Raw genomic sequence first — 6000 nt, 5'->3', positions numbered from 1 at the left:
TCATTCAGGGCTAGAGGGCTTACTTGGAAGCCCCTTGTACCTGTGGACCTTGAAGCGTGCCTGGGTGCTTGTGCTGAACACGTCTGGCAAGTTAAACAATCTCCCGCATCGGAGCTCTGGCTCGGAAACAGTATTCTTCGGTTTAAACAACCTGTCTGCGTTTCGTAAGCCGGCTCGTTGCTTTAAATTATCAGTAGCTGCTCTTCTTTACTTCAAACACAGCGTGTGTTCCGCTAAGACGTAAAAACATTTCACTTTGGTTAATCTGAAATTTCTGTCCCTGGGATGGAATGACAGTATAGCAGTCAGTCGGCTAAAGCTTCAAAGGACTTCAAATTTAAACATCTCAAGTCAATCTGCAAACTGCAGTTGTATTTTTCTACATCAAGGGTTATATTTACGTCGTTGGGTTTGATAAGGCATCGTATGGGAACGGTAGCCAGAACAAGTTTTCATAACAGCAAACAAGCGACCATTTCTCTACATCATTTTTACGTTATGAAGTGACCATTCTAATAGAATACGACAGTTATTCTGTTTTTATGTCGTTCCCCCGATTTTAGTTGGAAAAGCGTTTTGTTAGATGTGTTCGTATTATGCGTAGGTAAGGACAGAAACCTGTAAAGCGAAACGCAGCCAGCAAACAAGTGTCAGAGCACACGGGACGTTATCTTCCAATTGAGTCAACATAAGTCGAACTTATCAGGTCATAAAACAAACAGACGGCTCAACTTTATCTTCCATGCGAAGGAAGATCGTAGCGTGATCCATCCCTAATGTCTACAGAGAGATGTCTATCGGTAATATTTAGTTAGACATTTGACATTAAAAGCATTCTTAAAACTCAAAATGAAGAATGATCACAACTGAAGAACGAGAAATAAACTGCTTGACTAATTACTCCGAAAGCACAAAAGTCCCCCTGATAGCTATCGTTGGTGATTCCAATGATAACAGCCGCGAAAGAACCTAGTGTCTATGATTTTCTATTTCTATTAACACAGCGTTTAATTGTCGATATTACACTGAGATGACAGAAGAAATGGGATAGCTTCATATACAGACGGAGGTACACAAGGTGCAGGCTGTTACAAAAAGGTACAGCCAAACTTTCAGGAAACATTCCTTACACACAAAGAAAGAAAATATGTTATGTGGGCATTTGTCCGGAAACACTTACTTTCCATGTTAGAGCTCTTCAAATCACATGGAATGGAAACACACAGCAACAGAACGTACCAGCGTGACTTCAAACACTTTGTTACAGGAAATGTTCAAAATGTCCTCCGTTAGCAGGATACATGCAACCACCCTCCGTCGCATGGAATCCCTGATGCGCTGATGCAGCCCTGGAGAATGGCGTATTGTATCACAGCCGTCCACAATACGAGCACGAAGAGTCTCTACATTTGGTACCAGGGTTGCGTAGACAAGAGCTTTCAAATGCCCCCATAAATGAAAGTCAAGAGGGTTGAGGTCAGGAGAGCGTGGAGGCCATGGAATTGGTCCGCCTCTACCAATCCATCGATCACCGAATCTGTTGTTGAGAAGCGTACGAACACTTCGACTGAAATGTGCAGGAGCTCCATCGTGCATGAACCACATGTTGTGTCGTACTTGTAAATGCACATGTTCTAGCAGCACAGTATGAAATCATGATAACGTGCTCCATTGAGCGCAAGTGGAAGAACGAACTAAAATGAGCTCTAACATGGAAATTAAGCGTTTCCGGACACATGTCCACGTAACATCTTTTCTTTATTTGTGTGTGAGGAATGTTCCCTGAAAGTTTGGCCGTACCTTTTTGTAACACCCTGTATAAAAGGGCTGTGCATTCGCAGAGCTCTCGTTTCTACTAAGGTGAGTCATGTGAAAAGGTTTCCGACGTGATTATGGCCGCGCAACGGGAATTAACAACCTAGCGGACTGCTAGGAATACCAAATTTCAGGCATTACCTCTCATCACGGACAACGCAGTGGCCGATGGCCTTCACTTAACGACCGGGAGTCCGCGGCTCGTGGTTTTGCGGTAGCGTTCTCGCGTCCCGCGCACGGGGTCCCGGGTTCGATTATCGGCGGGGTCAGGGATTTTCTCTGCCTCGAGGTGACTGGGTGTTGTGTGTCTTTCATCATCACTTCATCCTCATTCACTCGCAAATCGCCGTAGCGGCGTTAAAGAACTTGTGGAGCGGCGGACGAACCGCCCCGCGAGGGGTCTCCCGGCCACCAATGCCATACGCTCATTACCATTAACGACCGGGAGCAGCGTTTGGTTAGAGTCGTCATTGCTAAGAGACAAACGACACTGCGTGAAACAACCGCAGAAATTAATGTGGTACGTACGTATGTACGGTAACGTACCCGTTATGACAGTGCGGCGATATCTGGCGTTAATGGGCCATGGCAGCAGACGAACGACGCGAGTGCCTTTACTAACAGCACGACATCGCCCGCAGGGCATCTCCTGGGCTCGTGATGATATCGGTTGGACACTAGACGACTGGAGAACTGTGTCCTGGTCAGTTGAGTCCCGATTTCAACTGGTAGGAGCTGATCGGGGGGGGCGGGGGGGGGGTTCGAGTGTGGTGCAGATCCCAAGAACCCATGGACCCAAGTTGTCAACAAGGCATTGTACAGGCTCATGGTGGCTCCATAATGATATGGGCTATGTTTACATGGGACGGATTCAGTTATCTAGTCCAACTAAACCGTTCATTGAGTGGAAGTGATTACGTTCGGCTACTTGGAGTCACTTACGGGCTTCGTCTTCTCAAACAGTGATGGAATTTTTATAGATGAAAATGCGCCATGTCATCAGGCCACAATTGTTCTTGACTGCTTGGAAGAATATTCTGGACAATATGAGCTATGATTTGGCCATCCAGATCGCCCGACATGAATCCCATCGAACATTTACGGGACATAATCCAGAGGTCAGTTCGTTCATAAAATCCTGCACCGGCGTCACTTTCGCAATTATGCTATGGAGGAGTATGACCCACTTTTTCTACAGGGGACATCCAACGACTTGTTGAGTCCATGCCGCGTCAAACTGCTGCACTACGCCGACCAAAAAGAGGTCCGAGGCGATCTTAGGAGATATCGCATGATTTCTGTTACCTCAGTGTAAGGCTTTCCTCATGCTTCCACTTCACAATAGAGAATATATACCTGAGAATATGTAAATGATGTAACCAACGGACCTTTACGATCATGCCCTGATATATACTCACTTTTCTCTCCTGACTCTTTTCGGGAAAGGAGAAAGAAAACTTTTCAGTGATGATGATGTTTAATTCATGTATTTATCCAAGACGTAAGATAAATAGTGGTATCGACTTTGGGAAGGTGGTTTTTGGAACGAGGACAATAGGAAGCCTTTACGTAAATAAAAGGGCCATTGATATTTAGTGAATAACCCAGATTGGACATTTTTCACGAGCCTACACTTTCTATCTGTCTGGAAATGCATTCCCACGCGGCTGCTACGGTCGCAGGTTCGCATCCTGCCTCGGGCATGGATGTTTGTGATGTCCTTAGGTTAGTTAGGTTTAAGTAGTTCTAAGTCTAGGGGACTGATGACCTCACATGTTAAGTCCCATAATGCTTAGAGCCATTTGAACGATCTGAAATGCATTCTGCGCATTCTAGCACTAGCTATACAACAGTGCTGCTTCGGCTCATTATTATTACAGGCACAAAACGAATGTTATAAAGCTTGAGTACTTCGTCCTCTCAGACAGCACAAGTTCTTCACTTGAGAAGCATATACAAAACACTTGTCATGTTCCTGGCAATCTAATGTGCAATAAGGTCAGTGAAGCGAAGTATCTATACCAAAGGCCAATCGTGGCCTACCGTATGCACCAGCCACGCTACACATCATGCGTACACATTACGGGGCTTGTATGAGCATGAGCAATTGAAATAGAGGTCGCTGCCGTGTTAGAAAGACAGCGCTACGTTGCCAGGTGAATAGGATACCTTTTTGTATGAACTGTCGTCTAACTTTGTAATAATAGTCAGCGAGACAGTCGAATGCAGGTTGGGCGAGACATGCTACATATACGCGTTTGATCGAAGGCATATCCCGCTTTCCCGATGCATCCGGCGCGTCATCTCAAAATCCAGGGTGAGACCGGTCCTTTCATGTGACATCTTGTCAAGAACGTACGGTCAACAATTCAGGAGAGATGTCCACCGCCAGCGTCAAGTGCCGAGAGCAAAATCACGTTGACGATAGTAGTCGTAGTCGACCACAGCGTATTTTACTGACGGTTAGGCCGGGTGACCACGATACAGCAAATCACTCGCTAGTTCAGTGCTGGACAACAACAACTTGTAAGAAATCACACAGTCCAGATTCAAATTCTGCTAGGTACAGAAGCCACCGTCCCGCTTGCGTAACTGTGCTACCTCTGTTCATTGCGTGAGACAGGCCATAACCAAGTACGAGCGCAAGAGTACCCTCATTGAAATCTGTAATGGTGGATTCAGCGTATGAGAAAGTCAAAACAACCTTCAGTGAAATTAAAAGGAAAAGTGCCGACATCAAGAGTGCAAGAGAAATGCCACAATTAAATGCAGAGGAATGAGCGGAAGAGTGAAAGAGTACATAAGCCTGTAGGGGAAGAACTGCTTTATGACGTATAGAAGAAGAAAATAGAGTTAATATAAGAAGAAAATAGAGTTAATATGCAAGATCCAGTATTAAAATTTAATAAAACTTTGGAGGAACTGCTATCAAATAAGTTAGAAGATAAACATTCCTTTGAAATTTGTAAAATCATTGGGGGAAATGGCAACCAAACGATTATTCAAGTTGGTTTGTAGAATGTATGAGTCTGGATTCATACCTTCAACTTTCTAAAAAGTTGCTATCTTCACAACCCCGAAGGCAGCAAGGGCAAGTAAATGCGAGAACTATCACGCCGTCAGCTTAACTGCTCATGCATCCAAGTTGCTGACAATAACAATACACAGAAGAATGGAAAATAAAATTGAGGCTCTGTTAAATGACGATTAGTTCCCTTTCGGAAAGCTAGTAACACCAGAGAGGCAGTTGCGATGTTGTGGTTGATAATTAAAGCACAACTTAAGAAAAATCAAGACTCTTTCATAAGATCTGTCGACCTAAAGAAAGCGTTCGGCTATCCAAAATGGTGCAAAGTGTTTGAAATTCTCAGAAAAGTAGATATAAGGTATAGAGAAAGACGAAACAAGAACCAACGGTGAAAAATAAGAATAGAAGACCAAGAATGAAATGTTCAGATAGAAAGGGTGTAAGACAGAGTTGTAGCTCTTCACCCAAACGGATCAACCCATTCATCGAAGAAGCAATGATGAAATTAGGAAAGGTTCAGGAGTGAGATTAAAATTAATGGTGAAAGGATATCGATAGTAAAATTCGCTGACGACATTTCTAGCTGCAGAAGTGAAGAAGTGTTATAGATTATGTTCAATGGAATGAACAGTCTAATCAGTACAGACTGAGAACAACTTGAAGAAAGGTGCAAGTAACGAGGAATAGCAGAAATGTAATTAGCGATAAATGTAACATCAAAATTGGGGAGCCAGACGCAGACGAAGTGAAAGAATTTTGCTGCCTTGGAAGCACAATAACACATGACAGACGAAGCAAGGAGGACATAAAAACCAGACTGGCACAAGCAAAGAAAGCATTCCTGGTCAAAAGAAGCCTGATGGTATTAAACATCGGCCTTAATTTGAGGGAGAAATTTCTGAGAATGTATGTTTAGCCTACAACATTGTTCTGAAGTGAATTCTGGACTGTGGGGAAAACTGAAAAGAAGAGAACTGAAGCACTGAACATTAGGTGGATTAATAAGAGGGGCAGCAGCCTTTTCAGTAGTTGCAGGGGCAACAGTCTGGATGATTGACTGATTGATCTGGCCTTGTAACACTAACCAAAACGGCCTTGCTGTGCTGGTACTGCGAACGGCTGAAAGCAAGGGGAAACTACAGCCGTAATTTTTCCCG

The sequence above is a fragment of the Schistocerca cancellata genome, chromosome 1 (assembly GCF_023864275.1).
Source record: "Schistocerca cancellata isolate TAMUIC-IGC-003103 chromosome 1, iqSchCanc2.1, whole genome shotgun sequence".
Taxonomy (NCBI): domain Eukaryota; kingdom Metazoa; phylum Arthropoda; class Insecta; order Orthoptera; family Acrididae; genus Schistocerca; species Schistocerca cancellata.
This window is presented reverse-complemented; position numbering follows the sequence as displayed.